Source organism: Bos grunniens, chromosome 14 (genome assembly GCF_055505025.1).
Source record: "Bos grunniens cultivar Pamir isolate PY7600 chromosome 14, Bosgru_T2T1.0, whole genome shotgun sequence".
NCBI lineage: Eukaryota > Metazoa > Chordata > Mammalia > Artiodactyla > Bovidae > Bos > Bos grunniens.
The window spans coordinates 23,867,509-23,894,910 of record NC_141178.1 but is presented as its reverse complement, the minus strand read 5'-3'; the positions used below and the strand labels follow the sequence as shown (position 1 = coordinate 23,894,910).

The 27,402-nt window shown below is 41.2% G+C and overlaps 1 long non-coding RNA gene across 2 annotated transcripts in view; it reads right to left on the bottom strand.

Annotated features, from left to right (window-relative positions):
* The window catches only part of LOC147359192 (uncharacterized), a 313,939-nt gene that overhangs the window by 25,905 nt on the left and 260,632 nt on the right, over positions 1 to 27,402 (bottom strand). The window contains exon 3 of one of the 2 annotated variants that reach the window (XR_015140615.1): positions 11,852 to 12,491. The exons of the other annotated variant lie outside the window; for it this stretch is intronic. This is a non-coding gene — a long non-coding RNA (uncharacterized LOC147359192). Of the gene's footprint in view, positions 1 to 11,851; positions 12,492 to 27,402 lie in introns of those variants that run through there. 2 annotated transcript variants of the gene reach the window in all.

The following is a 27,402-nucleotide window of genomic DNA, read 5'->3' as shown; positions in this document are numbered from 1 at the left end:
GAGGCTGTTTATATCACTGAGGCAGAAACAGGAAGAAACAGAAAAGAGTATCTTGGATAAAGTCCTTTAAAAAGAGCCAGGAGGGAAGTTGGAAGGCCAGGTATAAGCATGAGTCCAAAGGCAGCAGTGGTTGTGTTTATTATCTGTGGAATATCTCCTCAGCTTTAATTGGGGCTTTGACCCCTTGCTAGTCACACAGTTCCAGGGAAATATCTAGCTATCTACCTATCTATCTATCTATGTACCTAGCTATCAATCAGTCATGACTCTCATCCCTTCCCCATCCCTGGGCACTGGTGATGGGTTTATAAGTGGTCATAGGAGTCAAGCTGGATGAATGAATCCTTTCCAAGGGACTTGAAAGAAAATATAAGATCAATTTCTTCCCTGAAGTTGTAGTACTGATAGTAAGTCCAGAAGTTGTGATTGTGCAAATATTTTGTTGGGGGGAGTATCATATAAAGGGTTTTTTAAAATGGAGGAGCTGGTATTTGTTTCTTCTGAGGCTTCATACTAATTTCTAAGTTATTCCAATAAGGAAACCAGGGAAAGGTTGAGCATGATAAAAGATAGCTACTGGTCTGACGGGGTTTTCCAACCAAGCCCCTTTATTTTCTTTTCAAGTAAAAATATGTAATATTTGTATGTAAAATATGTAGAAATATGTAATGATTTGATTGCTCTTTTACTGGTTTCTCAGGATTCTACTTTGTTTTAAAGATTTAATTAGAATTCAGTTAAAATGTCACATTACCAACTATCTGTTTCAGAGGAGAAGTTGGACCAAAAAGGATCTTTTGTAGTTAAATTCTATGAATAGTTTCCACAGTGACATCTCCTTCTTTAATTTTAATTTTTTAACACCAAACACATTTTGTCTTGGCATATAGCCAGTTAACAATGTTGTGATAGTTTCAGGTGGACAGCAAAGGGACTCAGCCACACATATACATGGATCCATTCTCTCCCCAAACCCCCCTCCCATTCAGGCTGGCACAGAACATTAACAAAAAATTGTATAATGCCATTTGCAGCAACCTGGATGGACCTAGAGAGTGCCATGCTGAGTGGAGTAAGTCAGACAGAGGAGAACAAATATCATATACATCCCTTATATGTGGAATCTAAAAAGAAATGATACAAATTAACTTACAAAACAGAGACTCAAACACTTAGCAAATGGAACTTACGGTTGCCGAGAAGGGATAGTTAGGGACTTTGGGAAAGTCGTGTACACAGTGCTATATTTAAAATGGATTACCAACAAAGACCCATTGGAACTCGGCTCAATGTTAGGCCTCTCCTTCTTGGGATAAATAGTCTCTGTCTTTTACATCCAAGATAATTAATTGACAGTGATGTTGGAAAATTGTATTTTTTCCCCCAAATATTGATGAGTCTATCAGACTGTTTCTCACTGACATTCCTCTCTGGAAAAGGGTACTCTTCTTCCTACCCAATGGCTGTCATGCCTTGCCGTGACTTCCAAGCCGGCAGAATGCGAGCACAGGGGATATAAGCCAGCGTGAGCAGAAAACGTAAGAACCATTTTGAAGTTTTGTCATTGTTTGTTTCCTTTTGCTATGAGAATGGCATATTCCAGGTAGGGGCTGCTCCTTTATTCTAGAACTTTGAACAGGATAGACACAGAGCAAAACCACATCTGACCTCCAGGCCACATGTAATATGGAAAAGAAATAAACTTTGTTACTGTGAGCCAGGCATATTTGGGGATTACTTATTACTCCAGCATAATCTAGTGACAGCGAGCCTCACTGTAACCAATGACTGTTTTCCCTTTCTCATTTGGGGCACTGAGAGGCAGTGTTCTTCTATTCTCTAACAGAGAGAGCCCGAAAGAGCTACATGCAAACATTCTCAGGAGATTGTGTAAGACAAATCCTTAAAAATACCCTATGCTTTTATTTCCCCTGTTGATACTTATATAAATGAGTTCCTGGACAAAACCTAGATTAAGCACTGCCATACCATACCCGCTTCATGGTGATTTACCAATGCCATAAGTTCGAAAAAGAAAGAAAGTCACAAGAAAATAGCTCAAACCTCTCTTAGTCTGATGTGGCAAGAATGTACAAGAGACCATGGTGTATTCCATATCTCATTTTTTTTCTTATTCTTGTGAACAGATGGGAGCTGTACTATTTGAGGAAGAGTAAATCCTGGTATTTGGCCATTATCCAAAGGTAAATGAAAGAAGTGGGTGGCATCCACAGGGCTCAGTAACAGAAGACAACTAAAAATAGGTGCCCAGCCCGATTACAGCTAGGCTGTGAGCTGCTAGGCAAGAAAGCATTTTTTCTCAGCATCTTAGGGTGCTCCATTCACAAGTTTTAAATTGCCTAGTAATTTATCAACTTTATTTATCTCATCGTTGTGCTCATTTAACACCCATCTTTATGGCCTCTTTATTTTATATTAACCTACGATACAGATTAAGATGATTTATACACTGAAGCGGGTCCCTTTTTGCTCACTCGGTCCATTACGTTCAAGAATGATACTACTGGTGCTCAGAGGTTTCTATTCAAATGCCCTGACTTCATTCTGAAAATTAACATTTCCTGTGGTTATAAAAGTTACACTATTAATTAGGGGCTCTGCAACCTTGAAGGTGTGGTCCTTTGAGGGTTGCTGATGTTAACCCTGGATACTCTGATTAAGTTGCCCCTCATTTCTAGAGCAATTGTTAGAATTGCTAAGTCTTTTCTCATAGATAGAGAAGTCTTGAATATGTGATAACAACCTCTTAGAACAGAGCCAGATATTCCTATTTCTACTGCAGCGACTCTGATTGTAGACCCCCAACCAGAGGAATGAAACAACACACTGTTGTCATTGTTGCTTAGTCACTAAGTTGTGTCCGCCTCTTTCTGACCCCATGGACTGTAGCCCGCCAGGATCCTCTGCCCATGAGATTTCCCAGGCAAAAATACTGGAGTGGGTTGCCATTCCCGTCTCCAGGGGATCTTCCCAATCCAAGGATTAAACCCATGTCTCCTGCCTGGCAGGCAGATTCCTTACCACTGAGCCACCAGGGAAGCCCAGAACAATACACTGTGCACTAGCATGTATATAAGCATAGAGCTAGCAAAGGGGCAGCTTACTGACTGAAGATCAAAAATGAACTGGCACTCCCGAGGCTCACAAGTGGGTATTGTATCATTCTCAACAAATCTCACTTCTTTACACATTTGAAATGCTATTCTTTTTTTTTTAATTTTATTTTATTTTTAAACTTTACATAATTGTATTAGTTTTGCCAAATATCAAAATGAATCCACCAGAGGTATACATGTGTTCCCCATCCTGAACCCTCCTCCCTCCCCATACCATCCCTCTGGGTCGTCCCAGTGCACTAGCCCCAAGCATCCAGTATCGTGCATCGAACCTGGACTGGCATCTCGTTTCATACATGATATTTTACATGTTTCAATGCCATTCTCCCAAATCTTCCCACCCTCTCCCTCTCCCACAGAGTCCATAAGACTGTTCTATACAGAAATGCTATTCTTAAAATTACACCTTAAAATAAACTAAACTCCAAGAACATGAAACAAGAGTCAACAAACAAATATTGAACAAAATGAGCCAGATGCAAAAGAATACATGTGAATAACAAAGCTGCTGCTGCTGCTAAGTCACTTCAGTCATGTCTGACTCTGTGCGACCCCATAGATGGCAGCCCACTAGGCTCTCCCATCCCTGGGATTCTCCAGGCAAGAACACTGGAGTGGATTGCCATTTCCTTTTCCAATGCATGAAAGTGAAAAGTGAAAGTGAAGCCGCTCAGTCCTGTTGGACTCTTCTCGACCCCATGGACGGCAGCCTACCAGGCTCCTCCGCCCATGGGATTTTCCAGGCAAGAGTACTGGAGTCTCCGAATAACAAAGCTAGGTGACATTAATCTATCGTGTTAGAAGTTTGTCTTTGTACAGGAGGCAGAGGCTAAAGTTGGAAGAGACATGAGATGGTCTCCAGGGATGGTAGTCATATTTTATTTCTTGACCCAAGTGGTTGTTACACAGATGTGTTCTATTCATGACAACTCATGTAAATGTATACTTCTTATTTATGCTGCTGCTGCTGCTGCTAAGTCACTTCAGTCGTGTCCAACTCTGTGAGACCCCACAGATGGCAGCCCACCAGGCTCCTTTGTCCATGGGATTCTCTAGGCAAGAATACTGGAATGGGTTGCCATTTTCTTCTCCTAACTATTCTGTAAATAAGTTATACTTTAATTAAAAAAAAAAGAAAAAAATTATACTCCAGAACTGAAGGCACAGTCTTGGGTGGTGGGGTCTTAATTTATTTTGAGAAACTTTCTATTTCTGCTTTCTTTAAAACAAGTTTTATTCTTATTTTGTTTTTAACCAATCAAACTCTGCCTCTTGAATGTGGGCAAACTCTGACCCATAATTAAATGTTGACTGAGTCCTGCATTTCAAACTACATTATAGCATTGCTCATTTATTTACACAGTCTCCCTGAAACCAAACTGACTGATTTTTATTTGGGCAAACATTGGCATCATCTATTTCAATTTGACCTAGACCTTCCATGGAATTTTTAAAGTTTGGATGATGCCGGTGAAATCCCAGCAAGTTTCATATCCAAATATGATTTAGTTCTATGTAGGGTCTTAAAGAAGAGGGCGTGGCAACCCACTCCAGTGTTCTTGCTTGGAGAATCTCCATGGACAGAGAAGCCTGGCAGGCTACAGTCATGGGATTGCAGAGTTGGACACAACTGAAGCAACTTAGCATGCATGCACGTGGAGTCTTAAAACAACCTAATTTTCTGTACATACCATGCAGGGCCTGATCCTTAATATTCTATGTACTTCTCCATTTGTTATTTTAATTATATCAGGCTGATTCTTTGATTGAGGTTTTTAAAAATGAAATTTATTTTGAGATCTCTACCACTCAGGCTACCAGAACATGCTTCCTGAACATTCTGTCTATTAATAGAAACATTTATTGTTAGGCTTTTTAAGATAAAATCTAGTGTACTTTTTAACTCAATCCTGATACCAGGCACCTCACAACTGACTTATGCTTTATGCACACCAGTTATCATTAACATTTGTTTTTCTTCAAAGATTTATTTTCCCAGTAACCATGGTGGAACAGTCTATCCCCTCCCATAAATCTGCTTATAGATGCCATTCAGCTGTGTGATTAAATGTAATTAATATTTAAGACCTTCTATAGCTGGTCTCTGGTGTGGAAACAGAGTTTCTGGTTTTGTTTCTTTTTTTTTTGGAGAGCCTCATAAGTGTTTTCCACATATGCTCTAAATAAGGATAGCTTTGCCTTCATGACCTGGTGTGTACTTGTGATCAGGGAACATTTGCTTGCTTAGTTGCTCAGTAGTGTCTGACTCTGTGTGACCTCATAGACTGTAGCCCACCAGGCTCCTCTGTCCATGGGGATTCTCCAGGCTAGAATACTGGAGTGGGTTGCCATGCGCTCTTCCAGGGGATCTTCTCAACCCAAGGATGGAACACAGGTCTCTCCCATTGCAGGCAGATTCTTTACTGTCTGAGCCACCCAGGAAAGCCCAAGAATACAGGAGTGGGTAGCCTATCCCTTCTCCAGGGGAAGGTGGATTCTTCACCAGCTGAGCTACCAGGGAAGCCCCAGGTGATCAGGGAAATTGGGGTAAATTAAATCATAATAACAGTTATGATCAAGAGTAGCTTCTCATCAGAATGAATAGGATTGGGGACCCAGACTGGAAAAGTAAAACTTTTATCAAGTAAAACTTTTTAATATCAAATAAACTGGGGAGTATTTAAAATTATATTTTTACTATACCTGCTCAGTTCCACATACAGTTTTTCTTGGGCTCTCAAGGATTACTTCTTTCATAATTAACGCATAACTTGCCTCCTATTTGGCCAAAGGAAGTTGCCATTTTTAATTAATATTTTTGGTGGATCATAAAGTCATAAGTCCTTGATCTAGTTTAATGAGTACAAAATCTCATCTGTTAACAGTATATTTTCTAATTTTTAGCTTCTATTTTCATGAACCACATTTTTTTTTGTTAAAATTCCGTTAACAAGCAATATTTACTTTATTTCTTCACTTGGGCTTCAACAAAGAAATGTTCAAGTCTTTTATTTGCAGCACCTTCCTGGTGATTATGGGCTTCCCCGGTGGTGCTAGTAAAAGAACTCACCTGCCAATGCAAGAGACATAAAAGATGTGGGTTTGATTCCTGGGTCAGGAAGATCCCCTGGAGGAAGTCATGGCAACACACTGCCAGTATTTTCGCCTAGTAAATCCCATGGACAGAGGAGCCTGGTGGGATACAGTCCATAGAGTTGCAAAGAGTTGGACATGACTGAAGTGACTTCATGCACCCATAGTGATTATGACAAAATATATCTAAAATGGGAAGATGGTCTAATTTATTTATCAAATCTATTTCTTCATTTTCTTTCCCCCTGTCTCTTGGTCTTATCTTCTAGGATGCAGATAACCATGGCGATGACCCTACAAAGCCTGGTCCGATGAAACCAGTCTCAACAGGGAATTTACCAATAATAGACCCAAAACTGCTAACCTTTCAGAGGCGTGAGGACTTTGATCTGGGAGTCAACTAATGTATTTCATAGTTACATTCTATCCATTGCTTGAAGGTGAAAAGAAGGTAAAAGTTTCATTTTATATTGTTGTCTATACCCACCTATAGACAACTCTTGTTGTAAAATGTATTCCTGAAGCATATATTTTGGGTCTAGGGACCCTGTATTTGTTGTTTAGTTATTAAGTTGTGTCCAACTCTTTTGGGACGCCATGGACTACAGCTTGCCAGGTCCTCCGTCCATGGGATTTCCCATGCAAGAATACTGGAGTGGGTTGTCATTTCCTTCTCCAAGGTATCTTCCCAACCCAGGGATCAAGTCCATGTCTCCTGCATTGGTAGGTGGATTCTTTACCACTGAGCCACCGGGGATGCCCAGGGATCCTGTATATTTGAACAATATAAGACTTCTAATGATGGCTGCATTAACCAGAAAAGTGATCCTATAACCGGAACGAGAATAACATACAAATTTATTTTTTATCTGGGAGCCATAATATGTCCCAGTAATAGACAAATGAGTATTGCCGTACATATGAAAAGATACTAACCATCATTCAAAACAGGAGAAATGGAAATTACAAGCAAACTGATATGCTATGATTCATATACAAGATCAGCAATATCAGAACATTTAATAACATTATGTTAATGAGGGAGTGAGTATAAACTGTCAAAAATGTCTATGAATTATAATTTGACAATAGCTATCAAAATTACAAATGTACTTATACAATGACCTAGCATTCCGTTTTCTAGGAATTTATTTTACAGATGTACTTGCACTGTGCAAAATGATGTATATTGAAGAATATGAATTAAAGCATTACAACATCAATGGCAAAAGACTGGAAGCAGCTTAAACGTCAGTCAGTCTGAAAGCAGTGAACTATAGAATGGTACATTTATACAATAGAACAACATGCAGCCATTTAAAAATAATGGAGAAGCTTTTTATATGTTGAAATGATTTTCAAGATACCTATGTTATTAAAGCAAGATGCCAAACAGTATGTGTAGTATATGACTATTTATGTTTCTGGAAAGACTCGATATTATGTATGTAGAAAAGAAAATCAGACTATTTATGTTTCCCCTTAGACTGATTAGACTATAAACTGAACAGTATAAATCGAAATTAGTTTCCCTTACTTAACATTACTGTTAGTCACTCAGTCGTGCCCGACTCTTTGCGACCCCATGGACTGCAGCCCACCAGGCTCCTCTGTCCATGAGATTTTCCAGGCAAGGATACTGGAGTGGGTTGCCATTTCCTTCTCCATGGGATCTTCCCAACCCAGGGATCAATCCCGGGTATCCTGCACTGCAGGCAGATTCTTTACCAAGTGAGCTACAAGGGAAGCCCATTTAACATTACCCCTTACAATTGGAAGTGAGTGCTGGTAGGGTCAATTATTCTACCACTTTTCCTGTTTGCTGGTTACACAAACACATGAAGTAGAAGAATATGCAAGCCTTTAATTCAGGCTCAAAAATCCAATTTCTAACCCCTATTGCATGCACAAGAACTTGGAGTTTTGATGAGGGAAAGTGTGGAAGTGGGTCCTTTGTTCTTTTCAAATTATTCCCAGTTCACCAGGAGATCAGGGTCTTTTGGAAAAGGCACTGGACACCTCACAAAGCTGTCTCTCACAATTCCTGGGGAACAAATCCACTTCTTTGGACTCTTTCTCCTCTTTCCTTTTTCTTCCTTTAATGTTTTGCTTCTCTTCCCCTGATTTCCCCTATTCTCTCGTCAGCCTCTGGTATAGTTTTCCATCATCTCATCCCATTCCAGCTCTACTCTGGGTGAAGTAGATAGAATGGCAGCAGGGATCCTGGAATCCTGACAACAGACTATGGGAATAACCAGACCTCCAACCCTGGGCCCCAAGATGATCTCAGATGATAATGAAACATACGTTTTCTTCCTCTCTCTTGGATTCTATTCCTAAATGATGCTTTTCCTTCCCCTCTGTTTGTAGTAGGTGCTAAGACTGGGGGAAGGGGGAAAAAAAATCTCATTCTGCTCTATACTTTCTTTTTTTTTTTAAGGAGAAAGAGGCATCCCACATTTAGCCCTAGCCTGAAAGCATGCCTGTTTAATCTAGAGTCAAATTAATCAGACAGCTTAGGATTTGGCTGCCTCTCGATTCTCCCTGCTCCTTATAGTTCTGCTTTGTTCAAGAAAAGTATCTATCTTCTTTACCAGCTTTTCCTCCGACTCAGCTCTTTACTTAATATGAATAATTAAAACTGTGCAACTAAGAACATCAGAAAGCCTACAGTCAAGCTAATTTATTTTAATTAAAATTTGATTCACAGCATTCAAACTCGTCCCACTAGACAAAAATATGCACCAAAATTCAGAAGATGCTGTGGGAGCCTGGAGAAGGTCAGTCAGCATTTCCAAGGACTAATACCAATTTAAGATCATTAAAATGAGCTTAGGGAAAGTAAAGAGCAATTAGAAAATAGATATAGATATTAATGTATATTTCAATATTTGGTCTTGTGGGATTGTAGATTCCTCTGGGCTTCTAAGTTGAATAAGTCTGGAAAAATCCTCTATGTATAAATATTTTAAATGCATGTGCACAATTGTAAATTTGGTGGTCCAAAATAACATTAAGGTAAAAATGGGTTTCCCTCATTTAAGAGCAGAAATGGGGTGCCTGCCTTATATGGAAAAGGAATCCTTTATTATATAATTGTAATTTAATTTAAAACATCTCTGTAGTAATTATATATTAAACAGCATCAGTCTGCTATTGGAGCCCCTTTTAAAATGGGACCGTGTCCTAAATTTTCCATCTATTCCTTTCCAAATCTTCATGGTAATGTTAACCAGTCAGATACTCAATGCTGTAATGCTCTCAGGCACTGCGTACTTGCTTAAAGCAGTTTATGATTATTTTAGGCTATTCAAAATTGTCCATAGTGAGTAAATCATTCTCAGCTAAGATATATCTTGTTAATTTGCCAGTTGCTGACAAACACAGCATCTTCTCAGCTGAATCTACCTTCAATTGACTGGAGTCTCCTAGGACTTTTGATTGGGTCTTACTTTTATCAGGTTGTTAGGGAAGAAGATGAACCAGATGTTGAAAACTTCCCACTCCTGTGGACTTAATTACCACTCCTGGCATACAGAAAGCATTAAAATATTCATATTTTTGAATGAAAGTTGAGTGAATATATAATGAGGAGCATTTTTCAATTATGCTTGTGATTTATGGCTTTCATTTGACATTCTTCTGGACATTGAACAGAGCCTTTGTTTTTATTTGCTTTTCTTCTGTAGGCTGTACAACATAGAGTTATATACTTTTCATCCAGTAGAGACAGGAAGAGAGAGAGACAGAGAGAGGCAGTTATCACAGCTGCAACTTCAAATGGAGTTACAGAGATTGCCACATTTGTGGAGCCCGCATCTGTATAAACTCAAATGTACTATATTTTACTAATAGCAAAAAATGCAGTTGAGACAGAGAAAAAAAATTATAGAATAAATAGATAATAGAAGAAATAAATCTAAAAAGAATTACATTTTCTAAGTATTCTTCATCCTTGCAGCATCAGGGCAAGTTCTGTCTTTAGCTCTGAAAAGCCTTTAGAGATTTGAACAAAATGGAAGTGACGGTCTCTACTGAAATTTTCCATTTAAAAAGACAGCCCGGTGTACAGTTATATAAAAGGAAAAATAGCTAGTACAGGCTAAGTTGGTGTATGACCTAATTTGGAGAAGCCCCAGTGGATTGCATCACTCAAGATCATGATCTGCTTGAAGATAATAGGCTTTGTCTATCTACTTTATTTCCTCCCCAGGGTCAACATTATGCCAACATTATGCCTTCTTTGTGGGTCCCTTTCTCTATAAAAATATTAAAAATTATATTTTCAACTGATATAATGACAAATATGTTAATAACATCAAAGAGTCTTCTCTAACCTATGCAGTCTTTTTTTTTTCTTCTTCTTCTTCTGATTCAAGAAGAGACCAAACACTTTGATTTGTGAGCCTAGAAAGGCAATGGCAACTCACTCCAGTATTCTTCCCTGGAAAATCCCACGAACTGAGGATCCTGATAGGCTACAGTCCATGGGGTCGCAGAGTCGAACACAACTGAGCGACTTCACTCACTCAAAGGCAGTGTGGCCCCAGGCACAAGCTTTCGCTGCTCTGTGGATGGCTGGCACAGAATGACTCAGTGCTGGAGCTGCAGGGATCTTCATTTGTAACCTTCATTTTTATTTTATTTTTGGCTGTCCTGGGTCTTCCTTGCTGCACTGACTTTCTCTAGTTGCGGTGCTGGCTACTCTTTGCTGTGGTGTGTGGACTTCTCATCGTGGTGGTTTCTCTTGTTGCTGAGCACAGGCTTTAGAGTACACAGGCTCAGCAGTTGCAGTGAATGGGCTTAGGGGCTTGTGGCATGTGGAAGCTTCCCACAGGAGGAATCAAATCTGTGTCCCTACACTGGCAGGTGGATTCTTAAGCACTGGGCCACTAGGGAAGTCGTGGTAGGATCTTTAAAATAGAAGTCCAATGTCTTCTTGTACTGGGCCAGATAACATGATTTTGGAATGAAAAGTAAACTATGGGAACATTTCTAGTTTGTGCAATTCAAGGATGGATGGTTTTTCTTCAGAGATCTTAACATCTGAATAAAGAGAGCTTTGCAAAGGCCTAGCTGTAGATGGGTACATGCTAATTAAATACTAGCATCTTTTAAAGCAGACTTTGTATGGAGCTAGAACACACATGCATATCAAAAGTAAACAGCTCATTGGATTATCACAAAGAGAACAACCTCGAGTAATCAGCTCATTGGATTATCACAAAGAGAACAACCTCGAGTAATCGCAACCAGAAAATGCTATCAACATTTCAACACAAAGAATATGCAAGAAATACTTCAGAAGTGGGAGCTGAAAATATGAAAAGAAACATGGCTTAATATTTACTTTGATTCTAAGAATAAACGACCTACACATTTGTGTAAGTGTTCTATTTTATTTTGCTGTCATCTTGTTTATAACAGCTACCCCCTTCCTGTCCCTGAATTCTACTCCTGATCCTTGATCCTCAACTCATTCCTCAGCAGCAAATCACTCCTGACCTCCTCTCATCTTGTCACCGACATGTCCACTCCCAGCACTACCCTGTCATTCATTTGTCCTCAAATATTTGAGGACCCATCATGTACCAGACCCTGCCTAGTGATGGGTTACAGCAGGGAACAAGTCCAGACCATCCTGGAACTTCAAGGTTAGTATCAGAGATATAGACATTTCATGAGTAACTATTAAGTTTAATTCTATGAAATTAAAAGGGAAAAGTACAACATGCCATGAGAGTGAATAATACAGAGGCCTAATCTTATTCTGGTGGTAGTTTATTCATTCTTGCCCTTTTTGTTAAAGATGGTAATGGTCATACTAATGACCAGTGACAGCCAAGATAAATATGAGACTTTGTGTAATAAGTAGAGACAGTTTCATGCTATAAAATGAATGATATTGTTGTAAATCCTTACACTGTTTTTGTTAGTGATATTAAAATATTTGGATTTTTATCTTTCAGTATTGCAGTATCAAAACAATAGCATCTGTTTCCATGCTCTCCAGATCACTGCGCAAGTGCCCTTCTGCATCTTCTCCATCTCTCTCGTCTCTGTCTGCTAGTCTGTCTCTCTCTTTCTCTGTCTCACACACACATACACATGCGCATTTTCCATTGTTGTTGTTGTTCAGTCGCCAGTCGTGTCCAACTCTTTGCAACTCCATGGATTGCAGCACGCCAGGCCTCCCAGCCCTCAATATGTCCCAAAGTTTGCCCAAGTTCATGTCCATGTCCACGTATCCGATAGCAGATCCTAAAATCACAATTTTAAGCAACTCTCAGATCTCCCAATTTTTTTTCCTCTTTATTTTAAGAAAGACACAAGATTAAAACATCTTGCCACTTAAAAATCCTCATAGGTTTATACCAGAGTGAGGATAGAAACCTAGAGAAGAGCTTGGCTGCCCCGTCCTGTATCAAGGCAACCCACTCCCTTGCCCATCCTGTCATGTAACACCTGGAATCGAATTGCCGCCACTTTGTGATAACCCTCCACTCTTCTATGAGTCTTTTTTTAAAACCAAATGTCTGCTTATAACTTTTCTTAATGTTTATACTTTTAGTCCTCGAGTATGGTTGCTTTCCTGTTCAATTTCAGCAGGCTTGATCATGGCCATAATTAAGTGAAAGACAGGTACACAGGGTGATGCCTCCTCCATTCTCTGAGGCATGGCTGAAGTGCAGAGAAATACAAACATAAATCCTGAAACGCATGGATGTTTAAGTAGGATTATGTCAGTTTGCTTTTCTCCCCCCAGGTATTAAGTTGACGTCCCTGAACTTCTGGTACCTAGTAGGGACTCAGTACATGTCTGCCAAATGAATGGATTTGTTTCTATTCTCTCCCCATGTAGTCATTGGCTCACCATGATTTCCTCTTTAGAAACTGGATTGTCTTAGGTAACAAGGCTTAATGTGTGCAGGGGCCCAAAATTAGGCAACAGTTCCCTGGCTATAGTTTCCACATCCTCCTGAAGGGGCTTTACTCATGTTGAGAGTCTCATGGCAAATTCTCCTCCTCTAGCATCACTGTATATATCTAGAAAGGATTTTTTTTTTCACTTTGCCTAACAATTTCCTCCTTGGCTTAATTTAAAAATTTCAGGTAGCTACCATCTGGTCTCATGGATTTAACTGCATTTGGTTTGTTCGTAATTTCCAGAATAGCCTGGGCATTTGCCAATGTTTATTCAAGCACCTCCTACCTGCACACTTCAAAAAGCAATTTGGGAGTGAAAATACTCTTAACAACTTCTTCCCTAAAGATGTTGACCAATAATTTGCTTACCCTTCTGCTATCAGTTCTGTCCATTTAATATGGCCTGCATACTGTGCTCATCATGTGATCATCTTCTATTTCTAAAGACACAGCTTTCACCTTAGAGCCTCTCCATGATACTTTTTTCCTTCATTTCTCATTTATAACATGACTGGTGCGTTCTAAGATGCTAAAGTTCTTTTACCTAGATTTATTTTGTTAGCTTATTTATTTTATTTTTGGTTGTCCTGGGTCTTTGTTGCTGCACAGGCTTTTTAGTTGCAGTGAGTGCAAGCTTCTTATTGTGACGACATCTCCTGTTTCAGAACATAGGCTCTAGAGCATGGTCCTTCAGTAATTGTAGCACATGGGCTAAGTAGTTTTAGCTCCCAGGTTCTCGAGCACAGGCTCAGTAGTTGGGGTGCACAGGACTAATTGCCATGAAGCAAGTAGGATCTTCTTGGAGCAGGGATTGAACCCATGTCTCCTGTACTGGCGAACAGATTCATGACCACTGAGCCACCAAGGAAGCCCTTGCCTGATTTATTTTTTTAAGGGGATATTCCTAGGATAATTCCTTCAAATTTTCCAGCTACAGATGGCAAGAGTTTTTTTTGTATGTGTTTGTGTTTAAGTATATAGTAATTTTGATAGCATATTTAATCTCAAGATTTTAATCAGCAATCTTGAAGAACTTCCAGAATTTTTACAGATTAATGAATTTTTATGTAGTTTTATTGAAATTTTCTATATTTTGTTCCCTCATTTATCAAAAATATCTACTTAAAGGGGAAATAAATATTTAAGTGTAATGAATTTCAACAAGACATAAGACAAAACATTTGATGGTATAAATGGGCAAAAAGTATCGGGATTGATGATTATTTAAGTCTCATAAGTTGAAGAATCTGAGGATGGGGGTGGGGAGGGGAATGTCCTTAAATGCCTTTAAACATAACAGGCATGAAATGATTAAGAGACTGAGGCAACCTTAAGAAAGGTCTCTGGAGTCAGGCAACAGAGTTCTGAATTGACCTTATGCTGACTGAACAATGGTTCACATGAAGAATTGATGTAATCTTGCTACAAAAATAGTATTTAAAAAGGAATCAGACTTTATTTTTATCACATCTATAGTGTGTTATTCTACCTGAGTATCAGGGGTTTTATTTTTTATTAATTAAAAAGGACACTCTCAAACTGTAGTATAATAGAACGAACATTACTAAATGACATCTAGCTCAAAACAATGATGAAAAGAAGACAAAATGGCCAAATTCAAACATGAAAGATGACTTCAAACACTGGGGGGATGACATGGGCAATAGGGATTTAACCCAATTTAACTAGAAAAAAAATTCCTAGGATCCATGATTGGGACTTTAGAGGTTTCCAGCTTCAGTTCAATATAAAAAGTTTTTAAAGGTTGTTCCAACAAATTAGTGATGTTGCCTTGTGAGAGAGTCGGTTCCTTGTTGCCAGAGCTGTGTTAAAACAGATGCTGAATAAAACTCTGTCAGAAATCCCATCAGATTGGGGGTTAAGATAAGCTAATAATTTTCAGCTCCAAACCAAAGATGCTTCCAGTTTGGTTACTTTCATTTTCTACAACTAGAGAAGAAAGGCTGATTTTAAGTGCTGCATTTACCTTTAAAACCCATTCAGAGGAATTGCCCATGCTTAACAGTCACAGCAATTCTAGTTACCCAGATGGTTGTGGGCTAACATTCCCTGGACTCTAATCTCTAGAGGAAATGTTAAGGAACACACTGGGGCCTGAACTTGAACCTGTGCAGGGCTGTGGGCTGTCCCCTTTTTTTTTAACAGTAGATGCAAACATCTACTTGTAAATGGCCATTTTTACAACTGCCACCGCTAGGGCGCTGCCACAGACACTTTCGCTTGGCCCACCCACCTTTTATTTTCAACCCTCTCTTCCTGACCTCTTTCTGGGCTGTCATGAAATAGAAGCAGGGTCCTATAGTAAGATTCTTGGAAAACTTCTGTTTTCCTGATCCAGGCCTTGTGCCACTTTCTCCTTCTTCAGGGTTTAATTGTGAACCCTGAGGATGGAATCACAGGAGCTAATGTACAGTCATGAGGAAAGCACCCTGGAGGATCGTAAAGACAGCAGCTCCGACAAGTGCCTTACAAACCCTTTCTTCCTGTTTGTTTAAATATTTTGCTCAGAATTTTTTGATGCCAACAGCTGAAAGCATTCCTGACTGAGACATGATCCTCCCTGATTTTCCCCCTTGGGAATGCAGTATTTCCAGTCATATGATTGCTTAAGCATCTTATATGACTCATTCTTTAGAGCAACCCTCATCTGTAACTCAGAGGCCTGAGGACCATAGTGGATGTTTATGGAACCATAGAATCTTAGACAGAAACAGAAAAGTGCATGTATATAGCAATTTTCTTTTCTAAGATCCCTGGTAAATAGTCAAGCATTTATGCAATATTAATTGAATGCCTACTAGATTTAAATGCCTTCATTAAGGAATCTCAGTGATTATCAAAGTAACCTTTGAATGGCTCTGGCTGATAGAAATTCTTTTGTTTTTGAACCAAAGTATTTTGATTTTATAGAGGATATCCTTTTTTAAAAAAGTCTTAGATGTATAAAGTATATGATCTCTGAAATAGCTATTAATATAATTTATTGGAAAATGACTTGTCACAGTGGAAAGCACATGATCTTTGGATTAGATAATGGTTGGTAGAATCTGCAGGCACTGCCTCTTACTAGCTGTGGGACCCTGGGCAATTTACTTGTGCTAGTGATTCTGTTTACTCCTATCTCCCCTCATCCCACTTACTTTCTCCATGCTGAACTTCTCAGAGCATATCACCTAGGCTCCCTTTCTTCTGGGTGGGTTTGGTCAATGGGAGAAACATGCAGGAGACTAGAGGATGGGAGGACAGTAGAGCTCAGGGTCTCTGTTCCCTCAGTAAACTTCCTCTGTTTCCTATGGTTTTGCCAGTGGCTGCACTCCACTAGATACCCCTCATCCAAGGTAAGGAGCAGCAGCTGTGCTTTGCTGGAGCAGCCATGAAGAGATACCCCACGCCCAAGGTAAGAGAAATCCAAGCAAGACGGTAGGTGTTGCAAGAGGGCATCAGAGGGCAGACACACTGAAACCATACTCACAGAAAACTAGTCAATCTAATCACACTAGGACCACAGCCTTGTCTAACTCAATGAAACTAAGCCATGCCCTTGGGGCAACCCAAGATGGGCCGGAAATGGTGGAGAGATCTGACAGAATGTGGTCCACTGGAGAAGGGAATCGCAAACCACTTCAGTATTCTTGCCTTGAGAACCCCATGAACAGTATGAAAAGGCAAAATGATAGGATACTGAAAGAGGAACTCCCCAGGTCAGTAGGGGCCCAATATGCTACTGGAGATCAGTGGAGAAATAACTCCAGAAAGAATGAAGGGATGGAGTCAAAGCAAAAACAATACCCAGCTGTGGATGTGACTGGTGATAGAAGCAAGGTCTGATGCTATAAAGAGCAATATTGCATAGGAACCTGGAATGTCAGGTCCATGAATCAAGGCAAATTGGAAGTGGTCAAGCAAGAGATGGCAAGAGTGAATGTCAACATTCTAGGACTCAGCGAACTAAAATAGACTGGAATGGGTGAATTTAACTCAGATAACCATTATATCTACTACTGCAGGCAGGAATCCCTCAGAAGAAATGGAGTAGCCATCATGGTCAACAAAAGAGTCTGAAATGCAGTACTTGGATGCAATCTCAAAAATGACAGAATGATCTCTGTTCGTTTCCAAGGCAAACTATTCAATATCACGGTAATCCAAGTCTATGCCCCAACCAGTAATGCTGAAGAAGCTGCAGTTGAATGGTTCTATGAAGACCTCCAAGACCTTTTAGAACTAACACCCAAAAAACATGTCCTTTTCATTATAGGGGACTGGAATGCAAAAGTAGGAAGTCAAGAGTAACAGGCAAATTTGGCCTTGGAATATGGAATGAAGCAGGGCAAAGACTAATAGAGTTTTGCCAAGAAAATGCACTGGTCATAACAAACACCCTCTTCCAACAACACAAGAAAAGGCTCTACACATGGACATCACCAGATGGTCAACACCGAAATCAGACTGATTATATTCTTTGCAGCCAAAGATGGAGAAGCTCTATACAGTCAGCAAAAACAAGACCAGGAGCTGACTGTGGCTCAGACCATGAACTCCTTGTTGCCAAATTCAGGCTTAAATTGAAGAAAGTAGGGAAAACCACTAGACCATTCAGGTATGACCTAAATCAAATCCCTTATGATTATACAATGGAAGTGAGAAATAGATTTAAGGGCCTAGATCTGATAGATAGAGTGCCTGATGAACTATGGAATGAGGTTCGTGACATTGTACAGGAGACAGGGATCAAGACCATCCCCATGGAAAAAAAATGCAAAAAAGCAAAATGGCTGTCAAGGGAGGCCTTACAAATAGCTGTGAAAAGAAGAGAAGCGAAAAGCAAAGGAGAAAAGGAAAGATATAAACATCTGAATGCAGAGTTCCAAAGAATAGCAAGAAGAGATAAGAAAGCCTTCAGCAATCAATGCAAAGAAATAGAGGAAAACAACAGAATGGGAAAGACTAGAGATCTCTTCAAGAAAATTAGAGATACCAAGGGAACATTTCATGCAAAGATGGGCTTGATAAAGGACAGAAATGGTATGGACCTAACAGAAGCAGAAGATAGCAAGAAGAGGTGGCAAGAATACATAGAAGAACTGTACAAAAAATATCTTCACGACCCAGATAATCACAATGGTGTGATCACTGACCTAGAGCCAGACATCCTGGAATGTGAAGTCAAGTGGGCCTTAGAAAGCATCACTACGAACAAAGCTAGTGGAAGTGATGCAATTCCAGTTGAGCTATTTCAAATCCTGAAAGATGATGCTGTGAAAGTGCTGCACTCAATACACCAGCAAATTTGGAAAACTCAGCAGTGACCACAGGACTGGAAAAGGTCCGTTTTCATTCCAATCCCAAAGAAAGGCAATGCCAAAGAATGCTCAAACTACCACACAATTGCACTCATCTCACACACTAGTAAAGTAATGCTCAAAATTCTCTAAGCCAGGCTTCAGCAATACGTGAACCATGAACTTCCCAATGTTCAAGCTGGTTTTAGAAAAGGCAGAGGAACCAGAGATCAAATTGCCAACATCCGCTGGATCATTGAAAAAGCAAGAGAGTTCCAGAAAAACATCTATTTGTGCTTTATTGACTATGCCAAAGCCTTTGACTGTGGATCACAATAAACTGTGGAAAATTCTGAAAGAGATGGGAATACCAGACCACCTGACCTGCCTCTTGAGAAACCTATATGCAGGTCAGGAAGCAACAGTTAGAACTGGACATGGAACAACAGACTGGTTCCAAATAGGAAAAGGAGTACGTCAAGGCTGTATATTGTCACCCTGCTTATTTAACTTATATGCAGAGTACATCATGAGAAACACTGGACTGGAAGAAACACAAGCTGGAATCAAGATTGCTGGGAGAAATATCAACCACCTCAGATATGCAGATGACACCACCCTTATGGCAGAAAGTGAAGAGGAACTCAAAAGCCTCTTGATGAAACTGAAAGAGGAGAGGGAAAAAGTTGGCTTAAAGCTCAACATTCAGAAAACGAAGATCATGGCATCCAGTCCCATCACTTCATGGGAAATAGATGGGGAAACAGTGGAAACAGTGTCAGACTTTATTTTCTTGGGCTCCAAAATCACTGCAGATGGTGACTACAGCCATGAAATTAAAAGACGCTTACTCCTTAGAAGGAAAGTTATGACCAACCTAGATAGCATATTCAAAAGCAGAGACATTACTTTGCCAACAAAGGTCCATGTAGCCAAGGCTATGGTTTTTCCTGTGGTCATGTATGGATGTGAGAGCTGGACTGTGAAGAAGACTAAGCACCGAAGAATTGATGCTTTTGAACTGTGGTGTTGGAGAAGACTCTTGAGAGTCCCTTGGACTGCAAGGAGGTCCAACCAGTTCATTCTGAAGGAGATCAGTCCTGGGATTTCTTTGGAAGGAATGATGCTAAAGCTGAAACTCCAGTACTTTGGCCACCTCATTCGAAGAGTTGACTCACTGGAAAAGACTCTGATGCTGGGAGGGATTGGGGGCAGGAGGAGAAGGGGACGACAGAGGATGAAACGGCTGGATGGCATCACTGACTCGATGGATGTGAGTCTGAGTGAACTCCGGGTGTTGGTGATGGACAGGGAGGCCTGGCGTGCTGGAATTCATGGGGTCGAAAAGAGTCGGACATGACTGAGGGACTGAACTGAACTGAACTGCACTCCACTATGGTTCAGCCCCTAGAGGATGGCCTTTCTTCCCTCAAGCCTTCATGTGGCTCTAGTTGCCTCCATCTCTTCCCTTTTCCCTTTGGGCCCAGGTGTGTTAGATGCAGCCTGCTGTGGCGCTTTCCTTTGCCAGTATGTGTGTCCTTGTCCCGTCCTTCGTAGCTTTCCTTATCCATTTCCATCTTTGAAAATGGTCTCTTCTGAATCGGTCATCTGTTTCTTTTGTCAGCTGCTACATTAGTAAATCTGTCTGAGTCTCCACTTACTCACTGGCATGGGGCTACTAATAGACACCTCCAAGAGTTCATGGGAGGGATTAAATGTCATTACCTCTGTACTACAGTTCAGTGTGTGCCATAAATGTAAGACTATAAATATTACAGGTAAAGATATGATTAGCATAGTTTGCATGGGGGGAGGGAACCAAGAGCAGTCCCGGTTTTACATACTGGCAGGATCCTTTTCCTGACATAAATATAGCCTAACACATAGGAGTGGAAAGAATATGCAATTACATCAATGGCTGCGAATGTCACAAGGAGCAGAGCTTTTCTCAAGATCCTCACTCTCCCCTACCAAACTCATGGATCTTTCTCTCCCTGGGAGGTCTGTTCATTCAAGGATGAGTAATAGGTAACATTTCACAAGCTGAAAGCAGAGCACCTCCATTCATTTTATGACCGGTATAATTACCTGACTAAAGACAATTCAACACACTGTATCTCTACCATTGAGTCTGTTTTTCTGTATGGTCAAATTAAATTCTTATTAACATGTACACCTTGCCTTGTAGCTCAGTTGGTAAAGGATCTGCCTGCAGTACAGGAGACCCGGATTCAATCCCTGGGTTGGGAAGATCCCCTGGAGAAGGAAATGGCAACCCATTCCAGTACCCTTGCCTGGAAAATCTCATGGACAGAGGATCCTGGTGGGCTGCAGTCCATGGGGTCGCAAAGAGTCAGACACAATTGAGCGACTAACACACACACACACAACATGTACACACCTTAAAGAAAGAAAATCTGTTGCTTTCTTTCCAAGGTGCGTATTCTTCCCTTAGAATCTGCACATACTTCTATGTAGCACTTGTGAAACTGTTGTGTAGTCAGTTGCTTGCTTATTGCTCTTCTCAGTGAGACCTTTTTACCCATGGTACCTTACAGAGTTACCTTACCATATTAGTCACTCAATAAATACTTGCTGAGTGAATGGTGCCTAGGAGTTAGCAGGGACTATTGCTTTTATTTAGGTTCTGGAGTAAGACACAGATGGCTTGGCAGATGGCATGTAAGGTCATGCGATGCCTTTCCAGGGAGCCTGAAGTTATTCACAGAAAGCCATTGCATCACCACTGTGACCAGACTGAGCGCTCCCGTGAATCTGAGCAGACACATTAGCGATGGGATATTAGTAGGGGAGAGTTCGGCATCCTGCCAACTTCGAAAAGACAGCACAGAAAAGTAAGAGAAATAATGGCCTGAGGACACCAGCATAGGTCAATGAGAGCTACATCTCAAGTTGAACCATGATCAGGGTCAAGTGCACAAAAAATGATGTAGGATTTTTCTCTTCCTAACTGAGACCTTTTGGAGTTAAATATTAAGTATGTTAAAGTAATGAATAAACCAAAAAGTTGCTTCTGAACAACTTGAAATCATGGTTGAAAACATCAGAAAATAAATCTGAGGTCTACTGAGAACTCCTTCATTTAGATCACATTGTTTTATATTGACTGCTGTCATCATTCAACAGATATACAACAATGTACACAGTGTCAGTTCAGTTCAGTTGCTCAGTCCTGTCTGACTCTTTGCGACCCCATGAACCGCAGCATGCCAGGCCTCCCTGTCCATCACCAACTCCCGGAGTTCACTCCATCCAGCCATCTCATCCTCTGTCGTCCCCTTCTCCTCCTGCCTCCAATCCCTCCTAGTATCCGGAGGGATTTTCCAATGAGTCAACTTTTCCAGTGAGTCAACTCTTCACATGAGGTGGCCAAAGTATCGGAGTTTCAGCTTTAGCATCAGTCCTTCCAATGAACACCCAGGACTGATCTCCTTTAGGATGGACTGGTTGGATCTCCTTGTAGTCCAAGGGACTTTCAAGAGTCTTCTCCAACACCACAGTTCAAAAGCATCAACTCTTCAGCACTCAGCTTTCTTCACAGTCCAACTCTCACATCTATACATGACCACTGGAAAAACCATAGCCTTGACTAGATGGACCTTTGTTGGCAAAGTAATGTCTCTGCTTTTGAATATGCTATCTATGTTGGTCATAACTTTCCTTCCAAGGAGTAAGCATCTTTTAATTTCATGGCTGCAATCACCACCTGCAGTGATTTTGGAGCCCCCCAAAAATAAAGTCTGACACTGTTTCCACTGTTTCCCCATCTATTTCCCGTGAAGTGGTGGGACCAGATGACATGATCTTCGTTTTCTGAATGTTGAGCTTTAAGCCAACTTTTTCCCTCTCCTCTTTCAGTTTCATCAAGAGGCTTTTGAGTTCCTCTTCACTTTCTGCCATAAGGGTGGTGTCATCTGCATATCTGAGGTGATTGATATTTCTCCTGGCAATCTTGATTTCTGCTTGTGCTTCTTGCAGCCCAGTGTTTCTCATGATGTACTCAATATAGAAGTTAAATAAGCAGGGTGACCATATACAGCCTTGACGTACTCCTTTTCCTATTTGGAACCAGTCTGTTGTTCCATGTCCAGTTCTAACTGTTGCTTCCTGACCTGCATATAGGTTTCTCAAGAGGCAGGTCAGTGTAGGTACTTAATATTTCCTGATTGACAGGTCACAGTGCAAAGGGAATATTACTGGTAGTCTTTACTCTCCAAACCTTATTTCTGATGCCAGAAAACTTTAGAATCAAAGGTCCTGCAGTGCCCTGAACATGGCATACCCCATTACTTCAGGCTTTTGCCACACTGTAGCCCTGCCTAAAATTCTCTCCTCTCTTTTATCTATCTCAGCCCTGCATGTGCAGACTTCCAAAGTTACACTGCTGCTGCTGCTGCTAAGTCGCTTCAGTCGTGTCCGACTCTGTGCGACCCCATAGACGGCAGCCCACCAGGCTCCCCCGTCCCTGGGATTCTCCAGGCAAGAACACTGGAGTGGGTTGCCATTTCCTTCTCTAATGCATGAAAGTGAAAAGTGAAAGTGAAGTCGCTCAGTTGTGTCCGACTCTTAGCGACCCCATGGACCGCAGTCTACCAGGCTCCTCCATCCATGGGATTTTCCAGGCAAGAGTACTGGAGTGGGGTGCCATTGCCTTCTCCGAAAGTTACACTAACACCAGATAATTAACAATCCCATGTGGTTCCACAATGAAAGTATCTTTGCATAATAGATTTTGGCAGTAACCATACTAAACAATATCATCAGGCAAAATCGCATATAGGTAGTTAAAATTACTTTGAAATAGTTTTCATATGGGGTTCCTCTAGTCTTTCATTCCTCCAAAGGGCATATGGTTCCATTTAAATTTTTCCTTGTTTCCACTATGAAACAAGTATCCTCTTGAGATGCTTTGATGTGGTTTACAGGATGTAAAATATGGATAATTTATTCATTCAACTTCTGGAAGTACTGCTGGGGGGCAACACTCACCTGTTAACCCTCTTTAGAGATGCCTCCACTGAAGAGTACATCCTGATGAAGCTGGCTTTCTGTGCTGACCCAATGTCCTTTCTCCAACTTGAGACAATTCTGAAGGGTTGTTCCTAATAGCTTACAGTGAACAATGTCTAATTTGTCATCTCTGAAGAAGATTTAGCTTCGGGACCAGGAACCATGCTTGATCACTCAAGACCTTTTGTGTAGCAGAGTTTTATTAAAGTGAAAAAGGGACTGAGAAAGCTTCGACATAGACATCAGCCCACGTGCTAGTCTTATTAAGGCCTTATGTACTTTTACCAGGCTTCCTGGTGGCTCAGAGTTTAAAGCATCTGCCTGCGTCTGCCTGCAATGCGGGAGACCTGGGTTCGATTCCTGGGTCAGGAAGATCCCCTGGAAAAGGAAATGGCAACCCACTGCAGTATTCTTGCCTGGAGAATCCCATGGACAGAGGAGCGAGGTGGGCTGCAGTCCACAGTGTAGCAAAGAGTCGGACACGACTGAACACCAGACCCACTCCCCCAACATACGTCTTAAATTAACAAGATTAAAACTAACAATGGAAAGGTCTTACCAGACTCACTTCCACAACATACATCTTAAGATAACAAGATTAGTCAGAAGGTTCTTGTTAAAAAGGAGAAACTTGTCCTAGCAAGATATATTGTTGTTACATAAAGCTTAGTACAGAGCTTAAGATGAGTTGTTATGTTGTGTAATTATTAGTTCTGGGCTTAAAGAAAATAATGTGGCTAAGACAAAGCCGTGGGGCCTCAGACTTCCTTGTGGCTTAGCTGGTAAAGAATCCACCTGCAATGTGGGAGACCTGGGTTTGATCCCTGGGTTGGGAAGATCCCATGGAAAAGGGAAAGGCTACCCTCTCCAGTATTCTGGCCTGAAGAATTCCCCCAGTCCATGGGGTTGCAAAGAGTCAGACACAACTGAGCGACTTTCACTTCACTTCACTTCACTTCATGGATTAGCTGTCTCATTCCACCTTCAGCACTTCGCAGAGGGTTGACTGAAGATTTGGCTGGGGCCCCAAGGCTGCCTTCTTCTGTCCCATTCTGCTTGTTTGCTTCTCTTTCCCTTCAACAGGTGTTAAGACCACTAGGCCTTCCTAATGAACTTCCTGGGTGCACACCTCTGTCTCAGAATCAAGGAACTCCAATAGTGAGAGTTGGCAGGAGGGAGCCCACACAGGGATGGGATTTGGGACAGGTTCACACAGCTCCATGGTAGGTGGGGAGGACCCCATTAGTGGTGGTAAGCAGAGCATGGAGAGTGCCTGGCACATGACAGTGTCATTGCAAAGACTTTTGCCTTGGAAAACAGGGATAAACACAGTTAGAAAAGATTGTACCAGCTGGTGTGAGGTGTGAAGTGTTTGAGACATAAGGGGAACATAGTAACTATGAGGAGGATGGAATTGGGTGGCTTGGCTAAGCTTGATGGATGCTTTGGAGAAATAACAGCAGAAAGCTTAGAATAATGAAGCTTCACTTAAAAGCTAAACTTGAAAGCCAGAGGGCCCCTTTGGTAGCATCAAAGAGACTCTCATCTTCTGCAACAAAAAGGCAGAGAAATTGACACCTAAAGAGTAGTTGGGCTTCAAAAAGGTCCAGATCCTTCCAAGGCATGTCTGCTGCACCAAGATCAGGACTCTGGTTGAAAAAAATAAAAATGGAACCATGATCCTTGGGATGGCATTGATGTCCTGAAAATCTTGACTTCCCAGACCTCGTTCAGTCCTTTGGGCCTACAAAAAGGCTGGAAAAAAAGTGAAGGTGTTCGTTGCTTCAGTCATGTCTGACTCTTTGTGACCCTGTGGACCATGGCCTGCCAGGTTCCTCTGTCCATGGAAATTCTCAAGGCAAGAGTATTGGAGTGAGTGGCCATTCCCCTCTATAGGGGATCATCCCCACCCAGGGATTGAACCTGGGTCTCCTGCATTGCAGGCAGATTCTTTATTGTCTAAGCCACGAGGGAAACTCCAACTAAAAGGCTTATTTCTCCCTATTAAAGACTAGAAACTGTCCTCCATGAGAAAATAATGCAAAAGCCTCTCCCCTCAAAGATAATAAGTATCTCTCCATTCCCCCATGATCTGCCCTCAATTCCCTTCTGCCTACTAGGTAAAAAGGACGATTGAGTTATGACATCACTGCAGCTAGGGATGTGCTGGGCCTGCTAAATAAGGAAAGGGACTTTAACTTCTTTTGCCACAGGACCAGCTAACATGTACCCCTGAGGACCTGCGGGACTACACAGGACCCTGGATTTTGGGAGTGTTTGATCTGATCGGGAAAACATAAGGGTTAGACAAAGGAGTGTTTGTTTAATTATTTGGGATCGCTCTCCTGGGATAGACAATTGAACATCTGACAAGGCCTTGGGAAAAATAATGAAGACAAAAGATTAGTCACGGACCACATATGAGGTATAGATGTCATAATTTCCAGAACATATAGTGTAAGAAGCGATTAAAAGGCTCAGAGATGTGGATGTGGCAGAGGGAAAGAAGGGAAAAAAGAAAGTGAAGTCGCTCAGTCATGTCCGACTCTTTGCGACCCCATGGACAGTAGCCTGCCAGGCTCCTCCATCTTCCAGGCAAGAATAGTGGTGTGGGTTGCCATTTTCTTCTCCAGGGAATCTTCCTGACCCAGGGATTGGATATACTATAAATACATTATGTACGGCCAGAATTCTCACTAGGGGACCGTGTTCCATAGAAGAGCCTGGAGGATATACCACTCACCAAAACGATACAGAATATCCTGATAAAAGTAGTACCAGTATCAGTTAAAAGGTCAGAGGTGGCCATCTCCTGTAAGCTGGAGTTAATAGCAAGGTTTGCAGTGGGAAACAACAGAGTTCAGTGGTACCATTTACCTGTTGGAAGGCAGGTAGATACATTTTAAGAAGTGGCAGATTCGGAAGGGCTTCCAGGCAGGGCCCGTCTTTCAGAGAGTTATGGAAGTTTTTTATATAGCATGGTGTCCCTGGGCATGTGACATACATGGGCAGCTAATACTAGAAGCAGATGGTAGTACTACTCAAAGATTGCAATTAAAAGACATTAAGAATGAATCACTGGGAACCTGAGGGTGATTGCCCTCCAGAGTTATAATACCTTGCTAGATCTGAGGCAAATGTTGGGCCTGAAAACTGCTTAGTGAAGGAGAGGCCTGCTTACCAGAAGAAAGGACCCTGAAATACCACAGCAAGTGTTCATGCTATGATTCTCTCGGGTTTTCTCCAGTTCTCAGTTTTAAGTTGTTAAGTTTGGCGATGATTTGTTACACAGCAGTAGATAACTGATACCACGACACTGGTCACTTTACGCATGCACCTGCTGAATGAACACTAGGGGGAGTCATCTTTCTTCCAAATTATGAAACACCTTTTCCAGGGTGGGAATCTTTGGTGAGAATTCACATGACAAACACCTGTCTTCATACACTGGGTCTGTCCATAACTTTTCCCCAATCTCATTTGTCACTGATTCCTCTTTTTTACCCCCAAGTCCATGACCGTCAAGTCAAACCATGTGTTCTTCACAAATTGGTATAGATTTTGTTTTAGGACAACTCTTCTAAGCAAAAAGGACAAAGACATCTACTGTTCAAGGTCTTGCCTATTGATTAGACCAGCCTTAACCACTGCCTTTTAAGTGATGCTTAGAAATGGCAACCCACTCCAGTACTCTTGCCTAGAAAATTCCATGGACAGAGAAGCCTGGTGGGCTACAGTCCATGGGGTCACAAAGAGTTGGACACAACTGAGTGACTTCACGACTTCACAACTTAGTGGAGATGTAAGTCAAACTGTCTTCCAGCTGATGCCAGGACACTGAGCAGAATCAGTTCTAAACCACAGTAGCTGTGTGGTGGAGGACGGGGAGATGGTGTATCAGAACTAGAGAC